This window comes from Syngnathoides biaculeatus, chromosome 3, assembly GCF_019802595.1.
Source record: "Syngnathoides biaculeatus isolate LvHL_M chromosome 3, ASM1980259v1, whole genome shotgun sequence".
Classification (NCBI taxonomy): domain Eukaryota; kingdom Metazoa; phylum Chordata; class Actinopteri; order Syngnathiformes; family Syngnathidae; genus Syngnathoides; species Syngnathoides biaculeatus.
In genome coordinates, this window is record NC_084642.1 from 14,143,355 (window position 1) to 14,162,952 (window position 19,598).

Consider the following 19,598-nt stretch of genomic DNA (forward strand, 5'->3'; position numbering starts at 1 on the left):
GTTGACAGGGCCGGTTATAAAAAAAACTTTCCGGTAAAAATCACTGAGACACGCCAGTAACACAGCAGCAACACGCTAGCACAGTGCTAACTCTAGCGCAGCACTAACATAGCCGGTAAAAGTCACTTCCTCGGCACATATATTCCAATCTCACTCTCACCTTTTCCGCTCGAGTGCCCCCTTGCAGCCGTTAGAAAAAATGCACAAATCAGCCGCATCACTGCATAAACTGCAGGGTTGAAAGTGTGTGAAAAAACTTGCAGCTTGTAGGCCAGAAATTACGGTGGTATGTGCCCTGCAAATGGATGACGACCAGCTCAGGATGTGCTCCACCTCTCGCCTGGGGTTAGCTTGGTTGGTGGCGATAAGCAAAGGACCCTAGTTGGGGACCCTGGTTGGGGTCGCCGACCACAAAGCCCACCCGATGTAATTTTCCCTCTGTTCAGATATCCAGACTAACTATTGTTCTGCTGTGGCCTTGTCCACTTAGTAGCCTAAAACCATTTTTTGTCTGACTCAATTTTAAACAACCATCAGAAGAATTGACTCATTCAGTAAAATAAGCAGAGTGAGTATTTCAAGCTCCCCTATAGCCCAGCAAAAATCTTTCAGCTCCACCATTCTGAGAGGCAGTGCAGCTGGACAGGATGTGTTTAAAAAAAAAAAAAAAAGATGAAAATTTTTAAAAAGTGTTGTTTTTTTTTTTGCTTTGATTTATATGGGTTGGGAATAGGGTATTTATTTTATTATTGACCAGTTCTTGACATTTGAGCTACCTTGGCCTTATTGTGTCAGATATCCTTTCGGGTTCTCACTTCGAAAACAATTTAACATTCAATGCCAGAAACAGGAGCAGAAATTGTGCGAACATGTTTTCTGTGGACAACAAGTAATTGAGTGTGCATGCATGTGTGTTTGTGTGCACTGAACACACACACACACACACACACCAGTGAGCGATATAAATTTTTTAGCTACATCCAAGACTTCATTGATTTTTAAATATGTCCTTGCGGGCCTGGTTCACTTTGATGTGGTGCTGGTTGTGCCTACAATGGAACAGTAGTCAGCCAGGATCGTCAGGAAATAATTGAAACAGACACGTGGATAGACACACACACACACACACCACACACACAATAACAGTGTCTGTAATCCACGAGCATTTGTTCCCAGAAATGTCACTTTCCAGCAAAACTTTTTCCACGTTTGTTGTTGGATAATGTTGAAGTTAAATTCCTCGTTAAATATTTTAAGTCAACATATCGATATTGTCCAATGTGCATGCTTCAACCTGCTCACAACACACAGTACTTTGTATAAGCACGGTGCCATGTTGGCATTTTGTGAGAATTTTGCTAGCTTTGTTGATGACCTGTTGGTTAAGGGATCTTGTTTTTGATAACTTTAATTGGTTTAATGTAAGGAAAACAAAAGACCAAATATAAAACCGTGGAATTGGAAGGGAAAATAATGTATAGTTTATGTTTTGATATCAATGGTGGTACTATAATGATTGACGTGAGCCCTTTCCAGTGATTGCACACACACCCACACAACACAGGATTGCAGTCAGCGCTGCAGCATATGTTTATTAATTTATTAATATTTATCCAATATTATTTTTTCAGTTACGTTTTATTCATAAAAATACTTCAGATAATGATATATTGGATGATTATCAAACCTTCCCTGGCTATTATCTGGTCACACGAAGACCGAAACAACAACACAAAGCATGTCAGCACATATTACTGGATGACTTTATCAATTGTCAATCTTTTCCTTTCGGCTTGTCCCATTAGGGGTCACCACAGCGTGTCATCTTTTTCCATCCAAGCCTATCTCATGCATCTTCCTCTCTAACACCCACAGTCTTCATGTCCTCCCTCACAACATCCATCAACCTTCTCTTTGGTCTTCCTCTCGCTCTTTAGTCTGGCAGCTCCATCCTCAGCACCCTTCTACCAAAATACTCACTCTCTCGCCTCTGAACACGTCCAAACCATCGAAGTCTGCTGTCTTGAACCTTCTCTCCAAAACATCCAACTTTGGCTGTCACTCCGATGAGCTTATTTCTAATCCTATCAAACCTGTTCACTCCAAGCAAGAACCTCAACATCTTCATTTCTGCCACCTCCAGTTCTGCTTCCTGTTGTCTCTTCAGTGCTACCGTCTCAAATCCTTACATCATGGCCGGCCTCACCACTGTTTTATAAACTTTGCCCTTCATCCTAGCGAAGACTCTCCTGTCACATAGAACACCAGACACATTCCGCCAACTCTTCCACCCCGCTTGGACCCGTTTCTTCACTTCCTCACCACACTCTCCATTGCTCTGTACTTTTGACCCCAAGTATTTGAAGTTGTTCACCCTCGCTATCTCTTATTCAACAATATATTTATTATTATGGTATGGTCTCTTCTCCCTGGAACTTCACTCTTCCCCCACTGCCCCTCTCATTCATGCACATATGTCCTGTTTTACTTCGGCTAATCTTCATTCCTCTCCTTTCCAGTGCGTGGCTCCATCTTTCTAATTGTTCCTCCGCCTTCTCCCTGCTTTCACTGCAGCTCACAACATCATCTGCGAACATCATGGTCCAAGGGGAATCCAGTCTCATTTATCAGTCAGCCTATCCGTTACTACCGCAAACAGGAAGGGGCTCAGCGCGGATCCCTGATGCAGTCCCACCTCCACCTTAAATTCTTCTGACACACGTACGGCACATCTCACGCTGTTCTGCTGCCATCATACATGTCCTGTACTATTCTAACATATTTCTCCGCCACACCAGACTTGCGCATGCAGTACCACAGTTCCTCTCTCGGTACTCTGTCAAAGGCTTTCTGTAGGTCTACAAAGACTCAATGTAGCTCCTTCTGATCTTCTCTCTACTTTTCCACAAGCATCCTCAAGGCAAATAATGCATCTGTGGTACTCTTTCTAGCCATGAAACCATACTGTTGCTCACAGATACTTACTTCTGTCCTGGGTCTAGCCTCCACTACTCTTTCCCACAACTTCTTCGTGTGGCTCATTATCTTTATTCCTCTATAGTTTCCACAGTTCTGGACATCGCCTTTGTTCTTAAAAATGGGAACTAGTACATGTTTCCTCCATTCTTTTAGCATCGTCTCTCCCACTAGTATTCTATTGAATAAGTTGGTCAAAAACTCCACAGCCACCTCTCCAAATTGCTTCCATACCTCCACTGGTATGTCATCAGGACCAACTGTCTTTCCATTTTTCATCCTGTTCGCATTATCAATTGTCAATATCCAAGTCATTACACGGCACCAGAGTGAATCTTTTAATTATTCATTTGTAAAAAAGTTTCCTGTCAACACATAATTATTTCAAGAAATGCGCATGGTCACAAGAAGTGAATAAGCCAGGCCTAAAACGACCCTTGTAACGCTGCCACAGTAATTAAGGCTTTGGCTAAACTCCTAACACATGTAAGCACCTGAGAAAACAATTTGAAATATCATATTTGCCCAGTAAAATGGAGTAATGGGGGTTCTGGGTTAAAATCTGGGCCGTGGCTCTCCTGTGTTAAGTTTGCATACGCTGCCCATGCATGGGTGGATTTTCTGCGGGTACTCTAGCGTCCTCCCATAATATTAAATATGCTTATTAGGTCGATTGAAGACAGAAGATGCCCCTGCGATTGTGTCTGGACCAGTCTAGGATTTGCATCGCCTCTCACCCACAATCACCTGCGATAGGCTCCAGCTCACCCACGACCACAATGATTGTCATGTCACGGCCTTCTGATTGGAACCCATTTATTCTAAAATGTCTCCACTATATTGGGGCACCCAAAGCCTACCATGTACTGTTTTTCTGGACTTGGACTCATCCGAAGAACAATAAACCCTGCTTTGCGGTGCACGGGGACAAGGTTCCGTTCCGATGACCACAGAAATGCAACACTCCTAACACTTAGTGCTGGTACGCAATTGCTCGAAATCATAGGCTCAGCAATGCTAGCGTTGTAATAGTATCATCAAAGCTCATCATAATTTGATTGCATGACGTTTCTCCTGCTCAATTACTGCACTTTATTTGCCTTTTCTTCCTTTAATATTTCTCATTTTCTCATGCTGAACACACTTGGCTGCTCTGTCAAAATTCTCACTTGCTTATTTATTAGACATCGCAGATTAGACCACTCAGGTCTTATAAAGCCCAAAAGCAGTCGCCAACTTGTACTCACTCGCAGGAAAACCATCGTACGCACCCACACGCACTCACACACGCACACAACACCGCTGCCCCCTATTGGCTGTTGCTGTCATTGGTGAGGCGAATCTCACCTACTTACTTGAACTGGTGACTAAGTTACAAGTGGTGGATGTGCAGGAATCAATGCAGAGCTGCAATATTTACCAAGAACTAATTAGACAGAGGGAGCTCAATTAATTATCTGACATTTGCACGTGCTGTGGTATCCTTGTGGTTATGTGAGTGTGTGTTCATATTGGGCACAAATAAAAGTGCTGTATACCCTTATTATTCGCAGTGTTTACATTATATCACGTGTGGCAACTTTGGGTAGAGGGTGGCGATGTGCTGCACAGCAGACCAAGGACAGACAGGGAGAGTTGGCAGAAACATAGCCAGAAATAAACTGGCAAACGGATAAACAAGAAAATTACTTCATAACTTCACTGTAAGGTTAGGAGTTTGTTTAACAGTCTCTGAGTTACTTGAAAACAACTTTACAAACAAACATTAAAACGCCATCTGTGTGCTGTCTGAGTTTTTTTTTTTTTTTTTTTTTGGGGGGGGGGTAAAGTTTAAACATCACTTCTGTATTCTGCCCCATAAACTAGCACGGCATTATTCGAGCTAAGCGCCGTCTTCCATTAAATTGGGAGTTTATCCATGTTCATCCTCCCACAGGCAGACCTGCCACCAGCTCATCCCTGTGGCAGTTCAAAAAAAAAAAAAAAATCCCCCTCCATCCGCCATATCTCAGGGTGCCTCGGCCGACCGCAGCCCAATCCATATCCCCGGGCCTCTACATGCCGGAGTAATCTTTTTTGCCTTCTTTTTAGCTCGCCCCGATCCTGATATTCCTCATCGCCTCTGTCCATTTCTCCAATTCTCATTTCTCTACCGAGCTCCAGTGAAGCATTGTCCTTTCCCGACTTTTGATGACGCCACTAAATCACGCCGGATTCACACCGTCACCCAGTCAGTTTCCCCCGCTCGCTCGGTTATTGCGAACTTTGGGTCGACTGGCGTCTGCACCGGTTTGTTTACGAGGCTTTTTTTTTTTTTTTTGCTACCATGAGCACGCACGTCCCGAGATAATCGTCAACGTGCCGATGAGACAAATAGATCCTCAGCCGCGCAGCCGCCGGCTGACCGAGCCTGGAGGTGGGGAAAGATCAGCAAGGGAGTCTGGGATTATTTGCGGGATAAATGACAGAATTGGAGGTAAACAACAAATCAAAGCAAGATGACGAATATTATTACGTGTTTGTAAACACAATTGGAGTATAATCCGCAAGAAATCGTGAGATAGCATAAGAATGCGTGGAGATAACAAAGACGCATAACTGTTGCTCGGCAGCTCAAGAAGGCATTTTACTGTTGTACTTTTAGTTTTTCAATTCTTTTATACCGTCATTTCTGGCCTATAAACCCACGCTTTCAATCCTGTGGTTTATGCGGTCATGCGGCTAATTTGTGCATTTTTTTCTAACGGCTGTAAGGGGGCACTTGAGCGGAAAAGGTAAGAGTGAAACCAGTGGAATATATGTGCCGGGGAAGTGACTTTTACCAGTATGTTTTTTCTTTAACTAGCCATGTTAGCACTGCATTAGCACTGTGCTAGGGTGTTACTGCTGTGTTGCTGCCGTGTCTCAGTGATTTAGCTATGTTTTTTATTTTTAATCAGCTCTGTTCGTAATGTGCTGCCATGCTGCTATTGTGTAGCTACCGCGGCTGTTTTTTTTTTTTTTTTTTTGCTTTTTTTACCGGTATGTTTTTTTTTTTTTTTATACCAGCCCTGTTTGTGCTACCTTGTTGTTGCTATGTTCCGCTAAGCTAAGGTATTAAAACTTTGAAAACTATTTCTGTGTACCGTCTTTCTTTGTAAATATCTCGTGTTTCAATGTGGGCACTTGCGGCTTTTACACAGGTGCGGCTTATGTATGTACTCTATGGTATTTCTTTTACAAATTTACTGGTGCGCTCTGTAGTCCGGAAATTACCGCATATATATACATATACTTTTTTTTCATACTAATATTTACTCTAATAATGACATTTGGAGGTTACGAACAGCACAAGACAAACTAGTATGTAAATAATGTACAGAATCCAGGTAGTACGTCTCTATTTTCCGACTCACCTATGAACTTAATGAAGTCGAGCCTGCGGAAAACGGGGAGGTGGATGATGATGACTGAAGCTGTTTTTTCTGCGTTAAGCATTAAGCTTCCGAGTTCACAGACACCTGAAATGTTGCCATCTTGATTTTGACAAGCAACAAGAGTTTGAAATGTGCGTGCAGTGGGAGCAAATCACAGCTCACATTCAGTCTGTGTGAGCAAGGCCTGTGGAAAAAAAATGTACGCATCAATGGATTGTCATAAATAGTCTGATTTAATAGCTAGATTTGAAAAAAATGTGATAAAACTGTTATCCCTTCGCTTTATTGCATTGCTGCTACAGTCGGTGCAGTAAACAATTTTTTGTGATGTGAAACTGATCTTAATGACTGTCTTGTTTGCTTAAAAATTGATGAATATAATTTGATGAAGTTTAACAAAGTGTGTCGGTGCGAGTAGACCTAAACGGGAAGAACAACAGACGGTCCTTACAGAGGCTCGGAAACTTGTTCGTCAGAAATCTTATGGTATAAACTTCTACACTTATAAAACTGTCCTATCATTAAAAAAAAAAAAAAAAAAAAAAAGAAGCACCGTGATAATTCAGTGTAACTTCTACTCCAGCATTAACTTATTCTTTCACTACTCATATGCCAGGTCTTTTTTATTGTGATAAACATGTTTTATTGTTTGATTCCTTTCAAATGCCCATTGAAGTCCTGCCTCCTCTTTACGGTCCCGACTCATACACATGACTGGAAGGGATTTTTCCCAAAAACTAAATGATATCAACTCAAACATTCTTTCATTTATCACATTTAAAAACAACATTCAAGCACCAAATTTTTCCCCTCATGTTTTTGAGATTGAATGGTGAAAGCTACAGGTGGCTACTAAATGGGGGGCAACAATGTATCTTGAGGGAAATAGCACCACGGCAGCATAATTAAAAACAAAAAACAAAACAAAACGGTGACCTTCCGTAATTCCCGCCCTACAGAGTGCACCTGGTTATGAGCCTCACCCAGTACATTTGTAAAGGAAATACCATTTGGTACATACATACGCCCCAGCTGTGTAAAAGCCGCAAGTGCCCACATTGAAACACAAGATATTTACCAAGACTGTCAACAGCGAGGTAGTGCCAACGCCACCACGCTAACATTAGTGCTTAGCGCTGCGCTAACAGGGCCAATTAAAAAAAAAACCAACATACCGATAAAAATCACTGAGACACGGCAGTAAGACGCTAGCGCAGCGCTAACAGGGCCGAACCGTTAAAAGTCACTTCCTCGGTACACCGGTCTCACTCTTACCTTTTCCACTCGAATGCCCCCTTGCGGCCGTGAGAAAAAAATGCACGAATTACACGCATCACCGCATAAACCGCAGGGTTGAAAGCGTGTGAAAAAAGTCACGGCTAATAGGCCGGAAGTTATTATGGTGAATTTAGTTTTCTGAATGATTTAGAATAAACTGAAGTGAACATTGATCATGTATTACGTCACCTTTCAATATGTATCACATATTTTGTATAAAAACTGCAATGTAATATTTTTCTGCCAAGTATCAACAGTGTAACGATCCAGGTGGGACTTGAACCCACAATTCCCAGCTCCGGAGGCTGATGCCTTATCCATTAGGCCACTGGACCACAGACTTGAGCATTGCAACAGTGGAAAGCAGCTAAAAAACCCTGCAGCTATTTCAGACAAACACCTCTGTACCCATGTGAGAGAAACCTGTTCAACTAGTCAATAAATATTTTCATGTTAAATATTATGATAATATAGTAAGACGGTGGCTCAGATGGAAAGCATTAGCCTTACAGTTCTAAGGTCCCAGGTTCGATCCCGGACCCGCAACTGTGGAGTTTGCATGTTCTCTCTGTCCCAGCGAAGTTTTTTTTCTGGACATTCCGGTTTTCTCTCACATTCCAAAATCATGCAACATTAACTGGACACTAAATTAAACTAACACTAAATTGCCCCTTGGTGTAATTGTGAGAGTGACTCTTGTCTGTCTCTATATGCCCTGCGATTGGCTGGCAACCGGTTCAGGGTGTACCCTGCCTCCTGTCCGTTGACACCTGGGATAGGCTCCAGCATGGCCATAACCCTTGTGAGGATAAGCGGCTAAGAAAATGGATGGATGGAGAGTAAAATGGTAGTTTTACAGCTGGTGTGGTCAACATAGTTCATTGTCAGTGTCTCCTCAAGAAAAAGGAGAGGCTTGTTTTTGTCGTCGTTTTTTTTTTTTTCCTCAGACAAAAAAAGACGATATTATAAATGTGTGAAGTTGTCAACATGCATATGAAAGAACAGCACTCCTGTCAAACTTGGCCGTAGGTGTCGGTTTATTGTGGGCTGCAGTGTTCTGGCAGCGGTGCTTTTAATGGCATCCTGGGAGTACAACCTATGACAGAGTGTATGGCTAAGTAATTTACAAAGAGAGAGAGAGAGAGAGAGAGAGAGAGAGATTCATTAGTGTTTTCCACTCGTTCCATTAGTATCGGCAGATAGACCTTTTACTTTTCCCATTATTTTTCTCGACTCGCACAAATCAAAGCGGCAGGACTGTTTTTGTCTCTTTGGTTCACCGTGTGTGAGAGCTTAATAAGGAGGACGAGATAAAGCAACGTATCCAAATAACAAAAAAAAAGACGAGGGCGGCCGAGCGAGACTCCGTGTTCTATTTAATGGACTGTAATGGGTTTTATATACGGTTACTGATGATATTCCTCCTTCATGTTGGGCAATAGCTGTAAAATAAGACAAGCGCGCCTAACAGCTGGCAAGGCAACATGTCCTCCAACTTTTGCTGTGTGCGAATAAAGCGCAGACTTTCATGACATGCTGTCAAAAGGGGAAAATGTAATTTTATTCTCATTAGCATAGTCACTCAAGCACTGTTCTTCAAACTGACAATTTGTTTCTTCTTTAAAGGGTTCAGGGGTGTCAAACTCGTTTTTGTCACGGGCCACATTGGAGTTAGGGTTTTCCTCGGGGGGGTGGGGTTGTTATGACTGTGAAACCAGAAAAATCTTTAATCGCCTCATCATATTTACACTGAAAATTATTGAACTAGTTTTGAACCAGAAATCAAGGGTAATGGGCTTTTCAATCGTTTTTCATGTTTGGTAATAGAAAAAAATGCTTTAAAAAGTCGCATCGTTATCATTTATGATGTGAAAATTATAAGTTTGTCACTGATGGTGTAGTGGTACACACGCCTGCCGTTGATGCGGGCAGCGTGGGATCAATTCCAGCTCAGTGATGGTGTCGATATCTGTCGTGCTACTGACTGGCGACCAGTCAATGGTGTCGTCTCCCATTTGCCTGAAGCTAGCTGGGAAAGTCTCCAGCATTGCTGCAACCCTTGTGAGGATAAGAAGCTTGGATCATGACAATTTGAAATTTTGGCACAGATTTTCAAAAGATTCATGGAGGTTGACACACATGATTTGCCTTCACAGGCCACATAAAATCATATGGTGGGCCAGAGGTTGCCCCCAGGCCTTGTCTTTGACACCTGTGAGCTACAGCAACTCGTTAATCGATAAGCAAACCCTCACCTGAAGGCCCGACGCGCACCGAACGATGAATCCAAATGCGACTTAAGTGGACCAACGGGGAAAATTGCTGTTGGTGACTTTTCCCTGCAAACCAAATGATTGAGCATTGCGCATCTATCAACGTGCTCATATGGAAACGTTGCAACCCGATGGCCCCAAAGAAGAAAGCTGTCTTTTAGCAATGCTTCTGCAGCCAAAAGGAAATCCATGACCATGGAAATGAAGCTCAAGATCATAAAAAGATTGGAGAAAGGAAAGACACCAACACCAGTATTTTAGCGCATGTGATGAAGGGTTCCGTTCCTACGTCGGACACAATGATCACAAAACAAGGTTCTTTGATACTTGTCGAGATGGAGAGGATTGAGGACCAGGTTCCTTGGCAATAGCTAAGCACAGCCTCCTTCTTCTTCTCCATCCACCTCTCAGCAGTCATCCTAAATACATCATCATGTTTATTTCAATGTATTTTTTTTTCATACAAAGTATTTTGATGTAAATTCTGACTTTAATGGTGGAATCCGACTTAAGTCGAAATTCGAGTTAAGTCGCTACTCTAGGAACGGATCTCAGTCGTAGACTGAGGACTTCCTGTATATTGGTTGGTCGTGCCACAGTGGCTGCAAAATGGGTCTCACTTCCACTGAAAATGTGAACTTGTTTAATTTTCTACATATTTTTCAAAGCTTTGAAGGGAGTTATTTGTTTTTTTTATACATTCTAAATATGGACAAAGACTTTATTAGCAAAGCTGGCATAAAAAGATGCATGATTCAAAACATAGCGGCCCTCTTTTGACATTTCTTACCAAGCTTTTCCCATTCTCGCTTTTTGAGTCATGCACGACTACGAGGCGGTTGTCGACAAGAGTACACACTTCCAAAAGGAATCTGCCATCTCATCTGATAGAACTTCAGAATATTCCGCCAAACGACGAGCCAGTGGAACACCTCACATTGTCACATTTTCCCCCTGAGGTACGTAACCTTTATCAGAAAAGCCAAGTCCAGTGTTGCTTCAGCTAACTACTCGTCTTCTCTCTCCCGGGGAGCTCATTAGCCAGTCCCGCACTTTAACGGCCGTTTCCCAGACACTGGAGCCATTAGGCTCTTCACAAATAGAAGCGCTACCTGCGGACAGCCGGCAGCCGGGGAGCGGCCGAGAGGCCAAGTGATGAAAGTGAGTGCGACCCGCCGAGGACTCGGTGTCTGGGTCTTTGTGTTTGAACATGTCTGCTGCTTCAAGAGCTACGTGAGCTTTGTTTGTCTCTTTGGAACAGTGTCCTGATTGGAAAAAAAAAAAAAAAAAAACAAGGGGACATATTCTGGAAATTGTATTGATGACTTTATTGTATCTCTAATGAAGTAAGATATCCATCCATTTTCTTTGCCGCTTATCCTCACGAGGGTCGCAGGAGTGCTGGAGTCTATATCAGCTGTCAACAGGCCTGGTACACCCTGAATTGGTAACCCTATCCAGCAAATCGCAGGGCACATAGAGACAGTCGCGCTTGCAATCACACCTCGGGGCAATTCACAGTGTCCAATTAATGTTGCATGTTTTTGGGATGTGGGAGGAAACCGGAGTGCCTGGAAAAAACCCACGCAGGCACGGGAAGAACATGGAAACTCCACAGGCGGGTCCCAGATTGAACCCGGGTCCCCAGAACTGTCAGGGCAACTCTTTACCAGCTGCACCACTGTGCTGGCTGAAGTAAGATATTTAAAAAATCTTTTTTCTGTGTAGGTCTGTAAATGTATTAAATATATAAATTATTTAAAAAAAATAATAAAATATAATAATAATAATAATAAATATATATATTTATAGAAATTTATGCAAGTGGTGCTAATTTACATAGCCTGATATAGTACAAGCTAATTTCTCTGCTCTCGTCAGGACCAGCTCGGCTGGTGTGTCAGGGAAGTGCCACAGCCACTTTCGAGTCGAAACCATCAGCAGGCAGAGGCACAGCCACATTCCGCACAGGCGCAGGTAAGCAGAGCTGCATTAATTTTGGGTGGCGTTAGCGTCTGAAAATCAGCACTTTTGTGATTGCTCAGTCAAGATGTTGAGCATATTTTGGCAGGCCACATACACACAGCGTACTGTAGAAAAGTACCTTCTCTGCAAGTTAAAGTGTTTTTATTGTTTTTAGAGGCGTGCAGTTTGTTTGCACTCAGTGGAAAGGAGGACAAAACACCAGCAGCAACACACAGTTCACACTTTTAACATACGTCCAGCGATGTGGACTCTGACGGCACCGCAATGACTTCCATTTATCAATTTTTAAACCCCACACGTACGCCCCCGTTTTGGATACCACCGAAAAAGACGCGCTCAAAGCGGTTTCTCTAAAGAATGAAATCGGTAATTACAGAACCGGCAAACCCAAAGGGAAAAAAAAGTGTTTTTGATACACTTTCTTGTGAAGAAGGATCTGCTTGAGGCAGTTTTTTTACATTAATGTAGTTTATTGATTTAAGTGTGTTAACTTTGAAGTCACTGCAATCCAGATGGGACCACAACCCAGTTTTCAACTCCACGAACCGCATATTGTTGGATGAAGACTATCGCTCTGAAAAGTGTCTCATTAAATCTCATTAAATACACGAATAGACACCTTATTCTTGTCTTTCATGTATCAGATCAAAATATATATATATATTTACAGAAAATTACCAGTACTGAACAAAAATATTAACTTGAAGTTTTCACACCAAGGGAAAGAAGTGGGTTTTTTTTTCATTTTTCCCTTTTTGAGATTCAAAATATACACCAGGTTCAGACCAATTCAGTGGTCCATTTAATGGAAGCCGTTCAATATGTGACAGGTCACCAGGCAGAAGTCGGGTGTCGCTGATGGCTCTCCGGGTCTTGACACACTCTAAGTAATTGCGCTGACTTTGAACTTGCTATTACTCAGTCTGGCGAACACGAAGCGTCCAATTACATGAGCGCATTCAAATTCCGACAGATTGTAGCTATCATTCCGTGTAGTTTTTCACTTCTTTAAACGTCAGGTGCCACAAGGCAAATAAAGTCAACGCCGTCCCGCATTTGTCAAAAGTCTTTGCAATTAGAAAGTTCCCAAATTCTAAATTAACCATTAAGTTTTTTGACTTGACAGAGACAAAGGCTGCGAAAGGAAGGAAGGAAGGAAGGAAGGAAGGAAGGAAGGAAAGAGGGGAAGGAAGCCAGATAATGAGCGATGGATGTGAGTGGGCGCCTCTGAGGGACAAGGTGAGCCGCACGGCCCAATCCGACACCACGTGGCATTCTACATTAGGGCAGCCGTCTCATTAAGCCAACAGTGATGCGCCGGCAGGCATGTGCCCTTATTAAGGATACCGGGCCAATTAGTTGATTCTTTGCGAGGGACTTCTTGGAGTCTTTACAAGCTCTCATAAATAATCCCGTCTTTACCTCTTCCATGACAAGAGCTTGTTTTTTTTTTTGCCTTGTTACTAGCGTCAGTCAAATAACAAATCCATCCAATTTGGCGTGGGTCAAGTGAGGACTTTTTCCATCTTGGTGCAGACGTGAAAAGTATATCCGGGATTTGATTTCAATTATTGTGAAGATTCTGCATTTGGGACAGCTGGGCCAGTAACTCACGAGGTTCCGCTGAATCATCACTGAAGATGGAAGATTAATTTTTCTAATTCTAAGATCACGTTCCTGTTGATTGGCGAGGTGCGACCAGGATAGATTTTCTATTGAACAAATGACAAATCTAACCTTTTTTCATTGGCCTACAATAAAAATATATAATAAACTAAACTTAACAACACATGGCCCGGCGAATGTCTGCCGTTACTCAGAAAAATAATCAATTTGGTTCTAATTTATTGTTCAGGTTCATTTCATTCTGTTCGCGGAGGAAAGGGACCAACCGGTCTTGGGCCCAACTGCGAATAGTGAACATCTGCAGATCAGCGACACCGATTATAACATTTTTGTTTTGTTTTTTAAACCAAAAAAGTTTTAAATAAGTGGAGATGAACTGAAATGAAGCATCTTCGGGATGGGTTACCCCCCCCGAAAAGAAAAATCAAATGTAAAAGCAATTGGAAAAAAATTGGGAATAGGTGATTAGATGAGGGCCAAACAGCAAGTATGCAGGAGTCCACTGAAATAATAACAAACAATCATAATAGGGTTGCGCGGTGGGGCAGCTTTACCGGTGTTGGCCTCACAGTTCTGAGGACCAGGGTTCAAATCCTGGCCCCACGTGTGTGGAGTTTGCATGTTCTCCCCGTGCCTGCGTGGGTTTTCTCCGGGCACTCTGGTTTCCTCCCACATCCAAAATCATGCAACATTAATTGGACACTCTAAATTGCCCCTAGGTGTGATTGTGAGTGCAGCTGTTTGTCTATATCTGCCCTGCGATGGGCTGGCAACCAGTTCAGCGTGTATCTCGCCCCCAGCCCGAAGATACCTGGGATAGGCTCCGCCACTCCTGTGACTCATATGAGGATGAGCAGCTCAGAAAATGGATCGATGGGTATATGCGATTATAATGGACATCAATTTTCAACAGATTTTTGCTCTGTGTGGGACGCCAGTCCTGTCACTTTTCTGACATACCTTGAATGTAAGTCTGGAGGCATGCATGAGATCCCCCCCCCCCCCCATCTCCTTTACAATCACTAGAGCTCATCTTGCTCCCGACAGCAAACAGACTTAATCCCCCCACAACATCACCAGCCGACTAAACTCACTGACAGGGAAAGGTCACAAAGGCAAAATAATTGTTTGGGTACAACATCTGAGGCCTTTGGGTGGCTGCCTGTATGTTAATGCGTTGCCTGATGTCACAGGTTTAGTGTCGATTTTTAATTTGCACGTTGATTTTCTTCGGAAGATAGCTGAGTTGTTAACTGTGTTCAAGGCGGCAATTGCAAAAACAATTCATGAATTCATGTGACAAAATCATGTACTGTATATTCAGGAGGCGGTTGTTAAAATGAAGGTCTATATTATTATTCAAAATACTCCTTCCACAAAGCTAAAAAAAAAAAAAAATAAAAAAATCTTGATATTTCCCTCTGTCACAGCCAACCTTTACAATTTCTACTACAACACTTTAGGAGCCTTGGGCGATTTTTCCCCATCACCTACAAAATCGGCCTCCATACCCATCCCGGAATCTCCCTATAACCCACTAAACAACAAAAAACGACAACAAGTTTTAAAAGTCCATAATTCTTTTACAGAATGCCATCTTTTAATCTGGAAAACTATTTACTATATTTTGATTTAAGGGAGCTGTATTTTTTTTTATTTTAGAAGTGTAGAAGGACAAATTAAAGCATGTGATGTCTTTTGCTGCCGTTTCTGCAACCCGGGTTAATTCTACTCGTTTAGACATACTTGAAGTTTCATTCCCTTCAAAGAGCCAGTTGGAAAGCAGCAAACTACCTCGATCACTTTCCCTAAACCCTCAAAGGGATTTTAAGGCTTTAAACAAAGTGTTGGAACTCAATGTAAGATCCTTCCGAGGGTGGAAAGTGACAAAGAAAACTGCAAGTGACAAAACTAGTAGGCTATGTGTCCATCCATTTGTCTATTTATCTATGTAGCTCGCTGTCGATTTGCCCTCTCCTTGCGGTGTGCCATGGGGCACGACTGCATAATTCTGTTTGAGATTTGTAAAAGGGGTCGAGAGAGAGAGCGAGAGTTGACGTGCAGACTGTGAAAACACTTGTACGGCAGAACCATTTGGTCTGCCAAAGGTTGTGTCACTGAGTGGCGGCTGAGAGCTGGATGTCCGCTTGCACGCGCGTAGCAGTATTTCGCTGGATGGCGTGTGATTCGTGACTTTAAAGTCAGAGGCTAGTCGGGTTCTGGTGGCAACAATCAGTGCCAAAGTTTGAAAAACAGGGTTGAAGATATAACTTTTTTTGTTTGCTAGAGGTGCAAAAACGCAAGCCCTTAAGGGGACATGAATTAAATCACAGGGTGAGCTGTGGCTTTGAAGGTGAAGTATTGATTGATGCAGTCTAACTTCAAAGTACATGAGGTGTCAGAATACAAAGCAAAAAAAAAAATCTCCTCTTTTTTTCATGTTGCTTCACATCAGGTATTTCACTGAGTGAATCTCTATGTGTGATTCGGTGAAAATATATTTTACTGTAATGCTCAATTATATTGGATATTTCAGTCACTGTGATTTGACGGGCGCGTACGCACCCGCGCGCCATCTCACTCACAAATCTGCACAGTCGAGCACGAAAAATCACGCGCGTAAAATTTGTTACAAGTAGAGAGACATAGATATTGAAAGACGTCGCTTATTTTGCGTAGTCTTGACCAATGTTGCGCCACTGCGCAATTGCACACTTGTCACACACTGTCAGCGCACATGAAAACATTTTTTTTTTTTTACTTTCCTAACTAGTAACTACTATCTCCTAACTTTATATACTGTATGTCGGCATGACTGACCACACCTGTACATTTTTCAAATGTGACTGAGAGGCATTTATTTAACAGTCTTCTTCTTTTTCTTTCGGCTTATCCCGTTAGGGGTCGCCACCGTGTCGAAACCGTCTAAGTCTGCTCTCTCTAACCTTGTCTCCAAAACATCCAACTTTGCCTGTCCCTCTAATGAGCTCATTTCTTATCCTATCCAACCTGTTCACTCCAAGCGAGAACCCCGGCATCTTCATTTGTGCTCCCTCCAGTTCTGCTTCCTGTCGTCTCTTCAGTGCCGCCGTCTCTAATCAGTTCATCATGGCGGGCCTCACCGCTGTTTTAAAAACTTTCCCCTTCATCCGAGCACAGACTCTTCTCGCACATAGCACACCAGACACCTTCCGCCAACTGTTCCACCCCGCTTGAACCCACTTCTTCCCTTCCTTAACACGCTTTCCATTGCTCTGTATTGAATTTGAAGTTGTTCACCCTCGCTATCTCTTATTCAACAATATATTTATTATTATGGGATGGTATGGATATGTATTTGAAAGTAGTGTGGAACTGTTGGTAATACCTTTGCTCTATATGTCGGAAGATCAGCTAAATAACAAATACAACTCTTTTGTTGGCTCTTATGAGCTTGTGCAGGAATGGGTAAGGATGGACCAAAAGTAGGCGTACAGTTATTTCATGTTTTAGATCTGTGCGTTTTGCCAAGCTGTAGATGCCAATGATGTATTATTACTGGGGGGGTTGGAAATGAATGTGTTAAAGGTATGAGTTGTTTATCTACTGTATGATCAGTGGTTGGATGGTATAGTATGTAGGTAATTATTCAAACCATTCACTAAGCCTACTTTTGGTCCACCTTGTATTGTGAATGGCACGTGTTTGTGAACGTGTTTTCAGTACAACAGAAGCAAAATTGAACACTTATAAACAATGCTGAGCCCTGAAAAGATTATTGTAGAATTTGCTATATTACAATTGCTGTCAAGTGAAAGTGGAGTTTCTAATGAAGTAAAAAGGGCTAATATGGAGAAATGCTGCGAAAGGGCAACAGCTGACAAAACATCACGTCGTGATCAAATCAGACCTCACAACGACTGAAAAGATCAACATGCTGTAAGGTTCCAAACTTTAGTTCATCCGACGCAGACCGCCAAAACGACTCTGCAGGCGCTGTTTTTGTTGGTTGCCAAAAGGGTTGAAACTTTAAATTCTTTTCTGTGAATGACAGTGTCTTGGAACCATTCCATTTACTACCCATTATGTGTTCTGTGTTTCCCAAGGGAATCGCTGAAAAGGTGAGCTATTTCTTCCATGGTGGCGGAAAAAGAAGCCGTAGCAAAATTAGCTGTGCCGCCGTGTCGGCGGGTGAAGCAGTGACGTGGCACGTCTGAGCCGGTCCTCATTATCCCGCCAGTCGCCTTGTGATCCCTGTTATCCCACGCTCATCCCTCATCTGCCGCCCTGGAGAGTATAAGAAAGATTTCTCACATTTCCTTAATTCCCCCAACGTAGCTCCCAGTGTGCCTTCAGGCAACTGGAGTTTATTGTTGTTTTGTTGCTGCTTTAAAAACATGATCCCGGGGTTCTCTGTCAGGGGAGAAGCTTGCCATAAATACAAGGAAGAGGGCTATAAGCAGGGGCTTGATTCCTACTGAGACAACCGTTGAAGATTATGTGCAAAGGCTTTTGGAACAAGATCACAAGAGAACAGCTTATATGTTAGGACGGTATTTCAAGTGAGCTAACAAATTGTGTATTTTTAAAGTATCAGTGACAGAACAGTGCCCCGGTGGTAGCACATCTACCACAGAGCCAAGAGGTTCTCGGTTCAAATCTCTCCCATGTGGAAATGTTATGTTCTGCCCAGTGCTTACATGGGTTTTCTCTACTTGTGTTTCCCCCCATATGTTAACTTGTTAACTTCCTTTCAGCTTGTCCCGTTAGGGGTCGCCACAGCGTGTCATCTTTTCCCATCTAAGCCTATCTCCTGCATCCACCAAGTGCCCTCATGTCTTCCCTCACAACATCCATCAACCTTTTCTTTGGTCTTCCTCTCGCTCTTTTGCCTGGCACCTCCATCCTCAGCACCCTTCTACCAACATTCTCACTCTCTCGCCACTGGACATGTCCAACCCATCCAAGTCTGCTCTCTCTAACCTTGTCTCCAAAAGATCCAACTTTGGCTGTGCCATCTAATGAGCTCGTTTCTAATCCTATCCAGCCTGCTCATTCCAAGCGAGAACTTCAGCATCTTCATTTCTGCTACCTCTAATTGTGCTTCCTGTTGTCTCTTCAGTGCTACCGTCTCTAATCCGTACATCATGGCCGGCCTCACCACTGTTTTATAAACTTTGCCCCTCATCCTAGCGGAGACTCATCTGTCACATAGAATACCAAAACATTCATGTAAACAGAAGACTCCAAAATTGTCCAACAATGTCAGTGGTTGTTTTTCTGTTGTTCTGTGATTGACTGGCGACCACTCCAGGCTGTATTCCGCCCTTTGCCAAAAATCAACTGGGACAGGCTTCAGCTCCTCAAACGCTACCTGAACGCGAATGAATGTGTTTATTAGAATGTTTTTTTTCTCTGGCCCCTGATAGGAAAAAGGTTCTCCTCTTCTGTTTTAATAGGTGTAGTCTCAGGTTCTTTTACAGCCTGTGATAATCACACCACACTTTCCAATGTGTCACTAACCTATGTGGCGAGCGAGAAATGAGCAAGCACACAGTCTGAAATGACCCCACTTAAGAACAAGTGAGATCGCATGGGTGTTTTTGTGTCTGATGCAAGAGATTCCGCAAATGACAGAACAATCACGACCGACGCAGTAGCCTGCTTCTCTTTTTATGCAAACTGGCAACCCGCAATGGCGAACAGATGTGGAGCTAAAAAACATTCTGCGAGCCTCGACCCAACGATCATTAAGGTGGCATTAAAACCTTCTCAACTGCGACCGTGTCCGAGATGTGAGGACGTCTTCTTCTGTCAGCAGCTGCATCATAATTACCACTGTTGCGTATCAAAACAGGAGCACTAAACGCTGCAATTATGGCCAACATCTGTTGGCCCCTCCAAAAGAAAAAAAGCTCATGGAGATGGTTCTGGACTTGAAAAAAAAAAAGCGTTGCCAAGCATGTGGTAAATGTTTTGCGATGATTGAATCTTTATTCCTGACTGCTGGTTTTATTTTATTTGTTCACATATGAAGCTATTGTGTGTAAAACTCTGCTAGAAA

At 42.8% G+C, this 19,598-nt stretch overlaps 1 non-coding gene across 1 annotated transcript; it reads right to left on the minus strand.

The window, feature by feature from the left end:
- Nucleotides 1–7,932: 7,932 nt before the first annotated feature.
- Nucleotides 7,933–8,005, minus strand: trnar-ccg (transfer RNA arginine (anticodon CCG)). Its single transcript has one exon. It is a non-coding gene; the product is annotated as a tRNA-Arg (tRNA).
- Nucleotides 8,006–19,598: the final 11,593 nt, after the last annotated feature.